This window comes from Chinchilla lanigera, unplaced genomic scaffold (assembly GCF_000276665.1).
Source record: "Chinchilla lanigera isolate Chin_1 unplaced genomic scaffold, ChiLan1.0 scaffold00001, whole genome shotgun sequence".
Lineage (NCBI taxonomy): Eukaryota > Metazoa > Chordata > Mammalia > Rodentia > Chinchillidae > Chinchilla > Chinchilla lanigera.
Window position 1 is genome coordinate 61929183 of NW_004955402.1, and position 16109 is coordinate 61945291.

A 16109-nucleotide genomic window follows, 5' to 3' on the forward strand; every position below is an offset into this window, starting at 1 on the left:
AGCTACACCCTCCCTGGGGTGGATAGTTTGCATATGTAGGAGAGAGGAAGAGGCTGCTTGGGGGCATTCCTCCCTTTTTTGTGCTTGTTGTTTTTGCTGTGTTCTGCCGCCATGAGCTGTAGCCCTCTGTCGTGTGCCACTCTGCCTTGTAACCTGCCAAGTATGGACTGAAACCTCCACAAACTGTAAGGGAAATAAACCTTTCCTTCCTTAATTTTGGGTATCAGGTATTTTGTCCCAGCAACGAGAGAAAAGTAACCAAGACAGCCACCAAGATTATTATTATTATGTTAACTGATTAGATCCTACAAACACATGGCATCAAAGGGCATCAAAAAGGGTATCAAAAGATGGAAAGAGAATTTTCTCCCACCCATCAGAACAAAGCTGGAAGTAACCACCACTACCAGTTTATTGAGAATACCTTAAGAATATGTGTTAGATGTGTTTTGAATGAACTAGCACATAACAACACATGTAGTTTGGTTTTCATTCTTAGAAATATTTCCTAGGAATGCATGTGAACTAATTTAGATTTTTGATAGCTATAAGGGTTATCCATAGAACTGATGTCCCAAAAACTGCCTAGACCCTTCTGCATGGACATTTAAATCAGTATAATCCCTTACAATTAAAAATAGTGGTGGAATGTACATCCATGTGCACCATGTCACATATGTTTGAATACATGTGTGTCATAACTCTGTATCTGTAGATTAACTGAGTCAAAGAATATGCAAATGTATAACTTTGTTAAGCATTTGCAAATTGCTCTCCTTATGCATTACACAAAGTTATACTATTAGTAGCAATGAATGAGCCTATCTATTTATCTATGTTTTTACCAATCCCATTGTGTTATCAATTTGGAGGGATCTTTGAACATACATTTTTAAAACTCAGTATAAGTTTAATGTATTTTTCTAGTTATAAACAAAGTTGATTTTTTTATTTGCTTTTTTAAATTAGTACATGTTTGTCATACATAATGATCAGATTTATCCTAGGGAATTTGTACTATATATATTATTTCTTGATTCTTTTTTCCCCATTCCTCTCCCCTTCTAATCTTTCTCCCCTCCCCACTTAAATAAGCTTTGTTTCCATCTTTTTCCTTCCACTCTTTTTTTTAATCCTTTTCCCCTTTCTTCCTCCCCCCCTCTTGTTTCCCTTCCCATTTGAATAAGTTCTTCCTACTTCCCAATATCTATGCTCCATTTTGCCTCTTATTTACTCTTTGGGTCTCTCACAAAAGATAAACAATACAGTATTTAAACTTGTGTGCTGATTTATTTCACTTAAAATTGTGGTTTCAAGGTGCATCAATTTACCTAAAAATATCTCAAGTTTATCCTTCTTCATGGCAGAGTAGTATTCCTTTGTATAGGAGTAGTACTCCTTTGTATGTGTATAAATACCACATTTTCTTTGTTGCATTCTTCTGTTGATGGTTATATTGGCTGCTTCCAAGATTTAGCTATTATAAATTGTGCTGCTGTAAAATGGGTATGCATATAGCACTGTGGTTTGATGCTTTTAATTCTTTTGGGAAGATACCTAGAAGGACAGCAGTTGTGTTAAATGGAACCTCTAGCTTCACGTTTTTGAGCAATCTCCATTCTGATCTCCATAGTGATTGCAATAGTTTGCATTCCCACTAACAGTGGAAAAGGGTTTCTTTTTCCCCAAAGCCTCACCAGCATTTGTTATTGATTGATTTCTTGATGATAGCCATTCTTTCTGGAGTGAGATGGAATCTGTGTTGTTTTAATTTGCATTTCTCTAATGACCAAAGATGTTGACTATTATTTCATGTACTTACTTGTTGTTTGTACTTCTTCATCTGAGAAGTGTATTCATTTCAGATGCCCATTTTTGGACTGGGTCTTTATATTTGGAAGGATCTGATTTTTTTTAGTTTTTTCTATAGTCTAGGTATTAGTCCTTTGTCTGAAGAGTAGCAGGTAAAAATTTTTCCCATTCTGTGTGCGGTCTCTTTACTCTGTTGGTAGCTTCTTTTGCTCTGCACATGCTATTAAATTTAATGTGATTCCAGTTGTTGATTCTTTGTTCTTAAAAAGTTTTGTTCAGTCTTTGCCTACACTGTCTTCAAAAGTTCTACCTATTCTGTCTTCAAGCAGATGAAATGTTTCTGTTTTACTATTTCGATCTTTGATCCATTTCAATTTTAGTTTAGTGTGTAGTGAGAGCTATGGGTGTAGGTTTAATCCTCAGCACGTGGAAAACCAGTTTTCCCACCACCATTTATTAAAACAGCTGTCTTTCTTCCGGTGAAGATGTTTGGCCCCTTTCTCAAAGATAAGTGTGTTTGGGGTTATTTCTGCACCTTCTGTTCTATTGATCATTGAGTCTGTTTTCTGGTTTTGTTTTGAGTTTTTTGTTTGTTTGTTGCAGTACCAAATTATCTTTATCACTGTAGCTTTGCAGTATAACTTTAACTCAGGGACTGTGAGACCCCCTACCTTGCCCTTGTTGCCCAGAATTGCTTTGGCTATTCTAAGTCTTTTTGGCTATGTATGAATTTTAGGATTGTTTCCTCTAATTCGGTGAAGTATGCTATTGGCATTTAGTTGGGATTGCAATAAATCCGTATAACAATCTGGGAAGTATGGATATTTTCATTATATTGGTTCTGGCTATCCAAGCACAGGGGATATCTTTCCATTTTCTGATATCCTCTTCAATCTACTTTTAAGGTTGAGTATGTTTAAGATCCATTTGTATCTCTTTATCTATAAAGCGTTCACAGTCACTTTTCTAAGTTGTTGCAAAAATTTTTTTATTTATTCAGAGGTGAAATGTTAATAAGTTTAGCTCTATTACTGAAGAATAAATTTAAAATATCTTCTCCAATGTGTCAAGTTGTTGTATATGATATCTGTCATTAGAAATTGCTGGATTTAATATAGTTGAATTACTTACATTTTTCTTGTATATCACCTAAGTTTGATTTCATGGCCAGAAAGACCTCTCTCCAAGATTCGGGGAGATAAATGTACTAACTTTATGTTGAGAATTTTATAACTTTGTATTATAATAATTTAATATTTGGCCCATTTCATATTTATTTGGGTGAAAGGTATGATGCTGGGGTCACATGGTATTAATTTATTTTTAAAAGAGTGTTATGCTAATATGATTCTTTTATTAATCCATTTGTCATACATTGAAATTGCATCTTTATCACACAACAGATTGCAGTGTGTAGGGGAACATGCTTTGGGACACACCACTGAACATTATTATTTTAAATCTGGTACAGCTAGTTTGCTAACTTATCCACATTTTCCTATCTTTGATAATTTTGCAGTATAACTCTGAAAACCCCTAGTATGTTCTAGTGCCATTGTAACCAAGATTGCACTGGATTTATAGGTTAGGTTAGAAAAAAAGATTTCCCTATGATAACAAATCTTCTAAAGGTGATATGCTTTTCTTCCCATTTGTTCATGTCCTCTTCTACATCCCACAGAATATTTTAAATTTTAAGTAGACAGGCTTAAACATTTTAACTCTTGGTATTTTTATCTTAAGTCTTGGGAATTTAAATGCAGTCTTTATTCACTCCAACTGAATATTTTTGACATATAAAAATAGTATTTAATATCTATGTATTTTATACCAGCTCAGAAGATTATCTTATTTGCAACTTATTGTGCTTGAGCTTTTCAATTTATTATTTTTGACTTCTCAAATCATTATATGTCTGAAAATGCTGATCATTTAACTCTTTCCAGTTTCCAGGCTGCGCGCTTTTCCCTGGTCTAGTTGTGTAAGCTCGCATCTCCAGCATGGTGTTTAACACCAGTGATTGTAATGGTTCTCCTATGTTCTTTGCTGTTGTTGTTGTTTCATTTTGTTTTTCTGTTTTCGAGGGAAGGAACACTTCCACAGCTTTCCTACTGCATGTGACACCACCTTTGGGATGAAGCCTGTGCTTAACCCTTTGTGATAAATGAGAAACGGGATTATAAAAGTTTTTTAATCAATAGATGTTGAATTTTAGGTGCTATTTCAATATTTATTGAGCTTTTATTAATGTAGAGAGCATTGCTAACAAATTTCTTAATCTGAAACTCCCACTCTGGACTTTTGGATTTCTGAAATACATCTGCACTGGTTAAGGTGGATTCTTTTAATATGTCACCAGATTGTTTCCTGATATTTTGCTGAGGATATCTGTTACTTTTTTGTATAAGTGAAATTTAATCATTACTTCTCTTCTTTTCTACTACTATTGTTTGGTTTTGTCACCCAAGTTTGACCCACCAAAGTTTAGGACTTGTCCTTCCATGCCACGCTAAGACATACTTTGAGAAGCATTGTGGTGGTTACTCCTAAAAGTTGTTTGAGAACTTCCCAGCAAAGCAGGCTGGGTGTGTTCGTTCCCTTCCTCCAGGTTTTTGCTCTAATCAGTCCACATATATTCCTTTTATCTGCTGGAGTGGGGCTTAGTGATTCATACTTCCCAGAAAACCCTCGGAAGTGACACAGACTGTTTCTCTGTGACTGTGTGTGGCTTACCAGACAGAGGGTGTTAGGACTAAGAAGAGACCATAATGGGTCTCTGTTTCACTTTTTAAATTTTTCCTCTAAAAGAAATTCCTTTGAGTCTTTTTCCCTGTGTTTCTTACTTTAAAATTTACTGATTTCTACTGTTGTTTTCTATTCTTTCCTTTTGCTATCCTAAGGTTTGTCAGATTTTTTATGTCCCATGGACTGATTTATTTTATTCAACTTTATTCAGTAGGATGGAATAATTAAGTTATGAGTTTTCCATGGAGAATTTCTTGAGCTGTAGTTCATCTAGCATAAGTTTTAAAAATCATTATTTTATTTCTGAAAGGTTCTGAGATTTCCATTTTTATTCCTCTTTTTATATAATTGTTTTATTTTAAAGTTTTCAAAGAGCTAGAGTTCAGTGTGTTCATTTGTTTCATGCTTTTGAGCTCAGTTGTGAGCCCGGTTGTGAGCTCAGTTGTGAGCTCGGTTGTGAGCCTGGTTGTGAGCTCGGTTGTGAGCTCAGTTGCTAAGTTTAGTGCACTATTCTCAGAGAGTATATTCTGATTTTTTTAAATGAAATTTTTCTGTGTGCAGAAAAATACAGTCATTGCCCGTATAGAAAAGTTGTGTTCCCCATGTTCAGGTTCTAGTGTTACGTGTGTATCAGGGCATCGACCTGAATGTCTGTATTCCCATCCTCTATGCCCATCTTTCCTTTCTATCATCCTGCTCCATGCAATGTTGAGAGCCTAGAAATAACATCCGCTATGATTTCTGTATATTTATCCTCATTCTCACTTTCTGAATGTTGGTGAATATTGTAAGACATATAATGCATAGATTATAAGGCCTATCTATTACAATATTATTATAGTATGTCTTTCTCTGTCCCCTTTAATCCTGTCTTCCTGAAATCAGCTCTGTGTACTATTAGACATTACCTCTTTTGTCCCCTCTTTTATCTATTTGTCTGACGGACTTTGCCATCTTCCTTATTTCAAAAATTTCAAGTCAGTTTTGCTCTAGGTGAATACATCTTTATAACCAGTTTTGTACTATGATTTTAAAAACACAACCTTTTTCTTGTAACAGTTTGGTTGAGTCCATTTCCAAATATAGATACAAAGTTATATGTAGTCTGAACTGCACCATCATCTTTCGTGCATCTCGTTCTTACTAACCTCTTTTTTTCACTCTAGGTTCTGTGTTTATTTGTTTCTGTGCCTGTTTCTTCCTACAGAAAAGATTACATTTTCTTGTAGCTATTTGATAACAAAAGCTTATATAATGTACTAAGTAGTTCTGTTAGAAAATTTTCATTGGCTCACACAATAAGTAAGGATGCAATTATGGAATTTCTACTTTTGAGTCTCCCAACACATCATCCTCACTGCTAGCGGATTGTACTGTTTTCCTTTCTGTTGAATTTCTTGCCTTGAAAGACAACCTCATGAAGATGTTATGCAAGTTGGATGCTGCTCAGTCAGAGAGCGGGTGGGTTCCACAGACCACAATGTATCTAAATACACTTATGCTTCTGTTACTTCTTTGATTTCATTTTCCAGGCTATAAAGTTTTGTGCAATCAAAGTATTGACGCTATTTTTCAGCTTCTCTTTCCCCTTCTGCTCCCAAATTTTGCCAGCTGATTTCCACACATAAAGTGCTCCCTGTCTATTATTCTGCTGTCTTTCTTAATGTTCCTGGCAAATGAATTCAATGTTCTGTCTGGTACTATAGCTTTTTCACTTGTCTTGGTTGACCAGAATTTGTCACAGCCATCTTTAAACTGGATCATGATGATTATGGTCATTAAGTTCTTGCAAATTCAAAAGCTATTGCTTTTATACTTGAATAATATTTTCTTGCAAATTCAAAAGCTATTGCTTTTATTTTTTTTTTTTTTTTTTTTTTTTTTTTTTTTTTTTGGTTTTTCTCCGGTACTGGGAACCGAACTCACGACCTTGCGCTTGCCAGGCAGGCGCTTTTGCCGCTGAGCTAAATCCCCAGCCCTGCTATTGCTTTTATACTTGAATAATATTTTGCCAAAATAAATAGTTCACACGTTCTTTCTTACAGGACATAGTAGTCATTGTTCCAAGTCCAGTGTACACCTTGGGGATGTTTGAAATTAGTAAGATTTTTTCCAACAGGTGTTTCATGGGTTTTGGAGAATTATTTATTTGTTTGTATTTTTGCTTATTTTATTACCTGGAGCTTCTAGCATTACTTCTTTGTTTTTGGAGTCCAAGGACATTATTTACAATTCATTTCTGTTTTGGTTGTTCTTTGTCATTTTCTGCTGGGACAACCTAAGGTCTCAAGTGTTCTTTTTATTCTTAGGAAGAGTTTTTGAATTATATTTTATAATCTATTTTATTATATGGTCTCTTTTGAAAATGTATTTATGAATATTTTATACCTTATTTCCTACCTCTCACACCTATCATTTCTACTTATTCCTTTTTTAAAATTTTATTTTAAAAAGTACATTTGCAGTACATCATGAATACCCTCATTGTGGGTGGTTGGTATATGACAGATTTCTTTTTACCTCTCCTCTCTTCCTCTTGTCTCCATCTCTTCAGCCCTTTCCCATTTGCTAAAGATCTATTTCCCTATTTCCTATTGTCTGTTTTTTATTTTGCTCTTAAACTTATTTATACTTTAGGTTTCTCATCTGAGAGAAACCATGCAATTTTTAAGCTTCTGTGTCTCACTTATTTCACTTAACATTATGGATTCAAGGCGCATCCATTTTCCCACAAATGCCTCAAGTTTATCTTTCTTTATAGCAGAGTAGTACTCCACAGTGTGTGAATATCACATTTTCTTTGTATAACCATCTGTTGACACATATAGGTTGCTTCACATAGGCTGCTTCCCAGATCTAGCTATTACGAGTTGCTCTGCGATAAACATGGGTATGCTTTCTTAACCCATGTTCATTTCCCTTCATTTTGCTCACTGTCCTGACCTCTTCCCCACATTCCTCCCAGGACTTCAGAAGCACTCAGTCCTGTCCACACTCCTCGCCGTGGCTCCTGCTGTGGCCTTCCCACTCCATGTCTAGTCAAGGCTACCCCTACATCCCTGCCATCTCTGCTCATCGCCTTGCGTGGATGAAGTCTCCTCTCCCATCTCCTGTGTGTGCTCTCAGATCTACACCTCCTTTGACCTTCTACTTACAGAAGTGATTATTCAGGAAACTGATTATTGTTAAAGCCATTAAAATATATTTGGCCACAATTTCCTTCTGTTCTGTTAGCATTTTTCTGATGAATGCTCTTATTTGCCACTTTTCCTATTATTTCTTCCTTTTTATTGTCCATTTTCATAGGATCAAACTACTTCCTTCTTTATAAACCAAATGTTTGCAGAAAAAAAAATCACACAGTTTAAGGACAATGTCTGTGCTACAGACTCATAGGTGTCCCCCGGGACCAAGGTGTGTGAGCGACCAAGGTGTGTGAGTGCCCTTCTCAAGGTCAAATCAAGGCTGCTTGTGGTCCGGGGAGCAACCCTCCCCATGCTGACTACCAGCAGCCACCTCCTGCCGGTGGCCTTGGTGTATTCTGCCGACCTCACCCCTGGGCCTCAAGCTGCGTTAGTGCAGCCCCAGTCCAGCACCAGCCCCTACACCTACTTCTGCTTGTCCCACACTCCTGGCAGCCAGGCTTGTCTGCCAGGGACAGTTGTGCTGGCTTCACATGGTGGTCTGTATCTATTTCAGTGTCCTCACTTCCTCACCTTTCATTCCTCAGGGTTAAGAATGACTGCTCTGCTCACAGATGACATTTGGATTTCTGCTTCTCGGTATCACAGCTTTGTGTGTTTCTAAATGAAATAGGCTACCCCATGCCACCCTTATGGAATCAGAGTCTTCAGCACATCTTCACGTCCAGCAGTCTCCATCAGTGCCCCTGAGTTCCCTTGGCCAGACCAGACTGGGCACAGTGTGCTCCCAAGGCTCCTCTGCCTTCTCCTGGTCTTCTCTCCATCTACTGTGTAGAGACAACAGGGAGAAAAAGGAGGCATGATAACCTTCAAACAATTGACTTCACAAGGAGTAGAATCTTCAGGATGACTTACATGAGCCAGTCAGTTTTGAAGGCATCTTCTCCTTGCTGTGTTGCCAGAGGCTTCAGGCTGCAGCTGCATCCCTCCTGAAACATCAGCATCACATCTCAAGTACACCTGCTTGATGGAGAGGGGAAGTGTGAATCCAAGCACCGACCTGCTGGCCGCCAGCTCCTGCACTGCTCATACCCCAGCATTATGGGCACACAGAACTGGAGGCTCTGTCTCAGTGGTACAGTGCTCCCAGGAGAGCCAGGTCACAGGTAGAAGGAGCCCCACCTGGCTGGGACCCCTGATGCCAGGGGTTTGTGGACAGGATCGTTGCTGTTCTGCCCCTTGACACTACTGTGCACTACAGAAGACACCTAATTGGTTCATTTAGAGTGTGGTCAGGGTGGTCCATAGGCCCATTCTGCTCCCACGCATGAGATGTAGACTAGCTAACCATTTCAGACAAGAGATTAAGGTCTGGGCTCCTGAAGGCCACAGTTTCATCAGGTCACATGCAGTCTGGCTTGAGAGTCAAATTGAAAAATCAATTTAAACTGAGCACAAAAGCATGTCCATATGCTGGGGGAAAACATAGAAACAAATTCTCATTTCTCTGGTCAGCCATCTTGGACTGGCCAGCCTCTTTTCCCCCCGCACTGCGCTTCTGGCAACGTGGCTAAGACACTTGGTGTCACGAGTCTTCTCTTTTCTGCCATTGTTAATCTTCCATTGTGCAGCATTAGTGCACAGTGTCTGACCCCGTAACGTGCTCTACAGTTAGGCTCTGAGTGACCATGTTACTGACATGACATTAGCCATGTTCCTCTGAGTATTATCCAGCAGGCCCCGCCTGACTCGATAGTGCTTATAATAAAGGATCTGGGTCCCAATAAACGGAGTCAAGTAGTACCTAAGGTAAAAATGCAGTGATACATCTCTTATCCCTAACACCCCCACTGCCTTTGAAACTCAGTTAAACAGAATATTTTACTATTTTAAAGATTATGGAATAAAATATTATATTTTTCTCCTCTGTGAGAAATTCACAAAACCTAGTTGAGTCTTTGATATACAGGATATGAGCGTAATAAATATTACCTGAAATTGATTATACTATGAATCCACCGGGAGGAACAAGAGAATAATTGTTAATGCATTATTAGCTGCTGGCAAAATACTATATTTTACATTTTATTGCACAGATTATATATCCTAGCACACTTAGTTATATTGCATGGTTTTTACCAGCTTGGTAGCTGTTTTCAATGGTTTTCCATTGGTATTACTCTGCACTGCAAAACAAAATGGGTAGCATTTCTAAAGTGACATTGTACAATTGTGCTCTCTGCACCAGCAAAGATGACCACCATTAAGATACGTCCTGCCTCAAAGTATCTGGTCTTTAAATATTCTCCCTCTTGAACAATAGTGACTTTAAATATAGTTTATAATTTCCACACATATACCCGAGCAGGGAATTTCCTTTTCCAAATACAATTCTCAAAGAATAGGAGCCGTGCATGGGACCAGAGTCTCTCACCAGGTGGCTGCAGCATGCGAGAGGCAACGCATTCTTATTGCTGAGGCTATGCAGACAAAGGCATGGTGCAGAGAAACAGTCTGTGCTTGCCCACCTGTGTCCCCAGCCCTGCTGCTCTCTAGCCTCCCACAGTTGAAACTCCGAGCCTGCGGCAGACCTGGCTGACCTTTGACCTCAGGTGGGAGGACCCAGAGCTGCTCCCACACTGCCCCTGGCCTCAAGCTCATCCTGATTCCTATGGAGCACAGAGCATCACCCCTTTGACTATGTGCCGGTCCTTGGTAGGCCACCTCTGCCCACCAAGGGGGATCTCACTCTTTTCAGCTCAATACTCAGACTGAAGCCTCATGCTAGAAAAGATCCTTGGACCCAGAGATGTGCCAGGCTTCCTCCTGTCCCACTCTTCTCCCTGCCCTTGTCTGCAACATGTTGGCTCTCTTTGTAGGATTTTCTGAAGAGCTGAGAGCCTGAACTTAATCTTGGCCACACCAGACATGCTGCTGCACTGACCCACAGCCTTCTTGACTGACAGTACCTATTTACCGGGATGGACTTCTTAGCACCTTGTAACCCAGTTTCTGTGTCTGCTCGGCTTTTGGATCCGCACCAGCATCCATCCACACTTAGGCTCCATGAAGACTATAGAGCACATGGCAAAGGTTTCCTGACTCTATAAAGTCGGAAATGGGTGAAGAGCACTGTACTCCACCACATCCTACCTCTCTGGTTACTAAAACAAGTTATCACCCCAAGGTGTGGGCACTTTTCTTGGTCCCTACAGAACCTGGGGCCTGCTCTGTGGAGACAACACTGGCCTTCACCTGCCCACCTCAGGCACCTGGTGCCCATGATCACTACCTGGTACTTGGCTGTAATCACTTGGTGCCCAGAAATCATCCTATGATCTGGAGGTCACCAGTATCTGGAGGTGGTCACTTGCTGCCCAGTGGCCATCAGTATCCTCCAGGAACTGAAGGTTCCACAGCCATGGAAGTTTTTGCCCAGGGAATATTCTTCCGGATGGAGTTTTATTTGCATATACCAAAAATTTTAAAAAACAAAAAGCCCAGCTTGCTGTGAGCACCTTTTGTGAGCATTCCATTTGATCAGAATCCAAATATATTTTAAACCCAAATTCCATGCATTTTACAAATTGCTTTTTGTTGTTGTTGATGTGTGTGCTTTCTTAATTTCTGGTAATGCTCAAGCATGTGGTTCTCTCTATATGGCTTCTCTAAGTCTTGATCCCTTTGACTGCCAGAAATTAAAACAAAAAGGCCGTGTGACTCCGTTGTTCTGACTCCTGAGGTTTCAAAAAGAAAGCTATTGTTAACTGCAAATTACACTGAATAACTCACTTGGTGTGGGTTTTTCTCTCAATTCTAATTATTAATAATTACCCTAAAGTTTTGGAGCTGAGTGTAAAGAGAAATATTCTTGCTCCTACACACCAAAAATCATGGCCCCCTTCCCATTTCCCCCTGGCGAAACTTCCTGAGAAACAGAGGTGGGAAAGTAGCATGCATTTGGCCTTGCTTTATGAAATAAGTATACTCTTGGAATACAGTGTCCACTATATCTTATTTTTAATGAATCTGGAGAATTCTCATATGTTTATACATTTGGTTTTAGTGACGGACAACATCCCATAGTCACACAAGAATACAGTTTGTCAGGTGTGCACTTTCACGGCAGAAATGTGAGGGCTTCCTTGTACAGAGCTTTGAGATAAAGGCTGAAGTGCTAAAGAGTCTAACAGGCGTGCAAACCTAAACTCATCAGTGTCAGGCCTTGAGGTGGAAAGGGCCCGAGGAACCTGCTACCTGAGAAGTCCTGGCCATCTGGGAGGTCTTGGCACCCCATATGGTGCCAGGGCAGACCCTGTGAAAGCTGGCCACCACAACATGGCTGTGCATCTGAGAACTTCACACAAGACACGCAGACTAGCTCGCTCCAGTCCACTCTGGGCCAAAAACGGTTATGACACCCTGGGTCTTCCTGAATTCCAACAGTTTAACAACCCCTTAAGAAGAAAAGATTCACCTAATTTCAGATTTTGATTTCATACACATGAAAAGCAATATTAAGCTGAACCAAAAATGTTCAAAATTGTCTTTCCAAATGTAAAAAAGAGACAGGTTTGTACTATTGATATTGATTGAGAGATAGTAGCTTTTGGCTTCAATATGGTTTCTTTCTCTCCCCCTCATCCTCTGCCTACCCCTCTTCCTACTCTTTTTCCCCACACTTCCCTGCTCCCTCTCCTTTTCTTCTTCCCTCTCCATTTCTTCTTCCCTTTCCTCCTCCCCCTCCTTCTCTGCCCACTGATCTGAAACAAGCAATGCAGGTAAAATCCACACACTTGACTCAGCTCACTCAGTCCTCGCTCCAGAGAAAAATGGCTCCCAACTTCACAGTAGTGCCCAACACATTCCCAAGCACCCTGCATTCAGACCTGCGTGGGGCTATCAGAAGAGGAGGCATCTCTAAAGGCCTGCCCCTTCCAGGGCCACACGACGGAGCAACAGTGCTGACTCTGGAAACCACTCCAGGGACATACAATGGGAGTCATTCACCGCCTTAGACCAGCAGAACCAGGATTTCTGAAATTAGTGGTGGAACCCAATTGGCAGAATGATTCTGCTATAAACCCAGTTAAAATGGAAAGGGAGGGAACTGAGATTTCCCTCATTTTCCCTCCCACTGCTACAGCACTGTATTTAATTGACTTACAATTTTTCCCTAATATAATTCTTTATGAAACCTGCCTTGAGCAAGGGATCTATGATTGTTCACCGAGGGTCGTGCCTCATTTGTTCCTGTAGATTGTGCCTAATTAACGTTAACTTGTCTGTACATAAAAAGTACAATAGGCTGTCCTTTCCAATTTAATTCCGACAGTTTAATCGAATCTGTATTCTTTCAAAAATAATTAGATCATTTACACTTCATTAACATGTAATGTAATGTTGGGACATCCATCATAATGATTTCTTATTTTTCTTGTGCAATATTATCCCCTCTAATGAAACTGCTAACACCATGCATGCCTTAATTAGCTGTATCATATCACTGACAATTTCTGAATAAAGCCCTTTTTACAGACGAAATTAAATTATCTCAATAGGTACATTCCAGCAGAATCTGTTCTTTTCTTCTTGAAAACACCTACCCATGACCCAACCTTACCGTGCCATGACGGATACCATCACGGTAGCCCAGTGAAAAGAAAGGGCCCGATGAACATGGCAGAGTTGCTTTTCCATGCAATGCTTAACATAACACCGCAGGCCGCCACGGGCACCTAGGCCAGGAGAGACAGGCCATACATGCAGTCATGGCTATCTGGCAGCAGGGAAGTCATCCACTCGATTAGATAAGTGGTGTCCACCAAGCAAAAAGATGAAGCTTCAGACAAAGTTGGCTCAGATGAGCAGGTGAAGAGGACATGCAGACACACCTATCTCAGGTAGGCAAAAGAGGAAGATAAAGACCTATCTGCCTCAGGTAGGCAGGAATGAGGCATCTACCAGATTATGATTGTGAGCCAGGTAGAGCAGTATGTTCAGGGATGGGACAACTCATTACAGGGAAAGTGGCACCTGATCCTCAGCTGGGACTCGTCTGATAGGGCAAGTGAGTGGATATGCGGTGGCCATCCATTGCATCAGCTGATCTGTTTCAGAGGAAGTGGGAATCTGAGGAAGGGCAAAGCGGGTGAGGATTCTTTCTATGGGGGAAAGAGTTGCTGCTGGGAGATAATGCACATGCTTATGGTCCATGGGGTCCTGTTCAGCGTTGGTCCCATAATCACCCTCTCCTGTTTCTAGCTATCATCCTCGTGCTGCACTAGCACCTGCCTTTCCCTCAGGCTTTCTTTTTTTAAATTATATTTATTGGTACATTTTAGATATACATAATGTTCACATTCATTGTAGGGAATTTGTACTTGTACAGGGCTTGTTTCTTTTTTCCTCATTCCCCTACCCTCCCTCAACTGCCCTTCCCCTCCTTATTTACACAGGCTTTGTTTCCATTTTTTCCTTCTTTTCTCATGTTTTTCTTTTCCCTTCCTTCCTTTCCCCTCCCCCATCTCTAAGGAATAATTGACAAATGTTGGTTATAGTTATAGAGCACCATGTGATATTTTATGTTTGTAAAGACTGTGGAAAGATTAGATCAAGCTAATTATCATATCAATCGCCTCTCACACTTACCACTTTTTTGTGATGAGAAAATATGATTACTCTCTTATTAGAGTAATATGATTACTCTAATTAATAATATTAATTATTACTCTCTTATTAGCATCATATATACAGTATATTGTTAATAAGTAGAATCACCCTGCTGTACAATAGATCTCTTGACATTATTCCTTCTACCTTAAATGTTTTACCCTTTGATCAACATCTTTCCAAACCTTTCCCACATAGTTTCTAACAACAACCATTTTATACTGTTTCTATGCATTCTGTTTATTCAGACTCCATACATTAGTGAGACAATGCAGTATTGTAGCCTTTAGTGCCCAGCTTGTTTCACTTGGCATAAGGACCTGCAGGGTCACCCATGTTGTTATAGGACAAGATTTCCTCCTCTTATAAGGCTGACTAGTATAAAGACTCCCAAAAAGAACCTGTTCAATGAAATTATAGGTCACAAAATCGACATACAAATATCAGTGGCATTTCCATACACTATCCAAGAAGGAAATCAAGAAAAGAATCCCATTCATAATAGCATCAATAAAATAAAATGTAAAATGTTTAGGCATAAGTTCATTCAAGAAGGTGGAAAATATGTAGTGTGAAAACTATAAGACATCAATGAAAGTAACTAAAGAGGACATAGATGAATGGAATGTCTTCCTGTGTTCATGGGCTGGAGGAATTAATATTGTTAAATGTCCATGCAACCCAAAGTGAACTACAGATTCAATGCCATCCCTGCCAAATTCCAATGGCTTCTCTTAGAACAGCCTAAAATTCATATGCAACCACAAAAGATCCTGAATAATTAAAGCAATCTTGAGAAAGAACAAAGTTGGTAGCATCACACTGGCTGATTTCAAAATGAACTATGAAACAACAGTAATCAAAATAGATAAAACAGACAACCAGTGGAATAGAATAAAGAGGCCAAAAATAATTCTACACAGCTGTGGGTGGCTGATCTTGGACAAAAGTGTCAAAAACACACTATGCGGAAAGGGGAGACTCTTGAGTAAATGATGTCAGGAAAACTGGATGTGCATATTAAGGAAAATGCAGTTTTAAAAAATTAGTTCAAAATTAAGTAAAGGCTTAAACATAAGATGTGAAACTCCAAAACTACTAGAGGAAAATTTTCATGACACTGGTCTGGGTGATAATTTTTTTTATATGGCCCTAAAAGCACAAGCAATAAAAGCAAAAATAGAAATGGGATTGTATCAAACTAAAAAGCTTCTACAGAGCAAAATAAATAATCAACAGAGTGAAGAGGCACCCTGCAGAATGGGAGAAAATATTTGCCAACCAGATAGTTGATAAGGTGCTAATATCCAAAGTGTATAAAAAGTACAAATGAATCAATAACAAGAAAATAAATAACCCAATTTACAAAGCAAAAAAAAGACTTGAATGAATAGTTCTCAAAAGAAGGCATATAAATGACCAACAGGTATATGAAAAAGTTCTCAACATCACTAAATATCAGGAAAATACAAATCAAAACTACAATGAGATCTCACCTCACACCTGTTAGAATAGCTATTATAGGGGCTGGGGATTTAGCTCAGCGGCAAAGCGCCTGCCTGGCAAGTGCAAGGTCATGAGTTCGGTTCCTGGTACCGGAGAAAAACCAAAAAACCAAAAAAAAAAAAAAAAAAGAATAGCTATTATCCAAAAGAAGAGATAACAAATGTTAGTGAAGATGTAGGAAAAAAGGCAACTTTGTGCACTGTTGGTAGAAATGTAAATTAGTACAGCCAC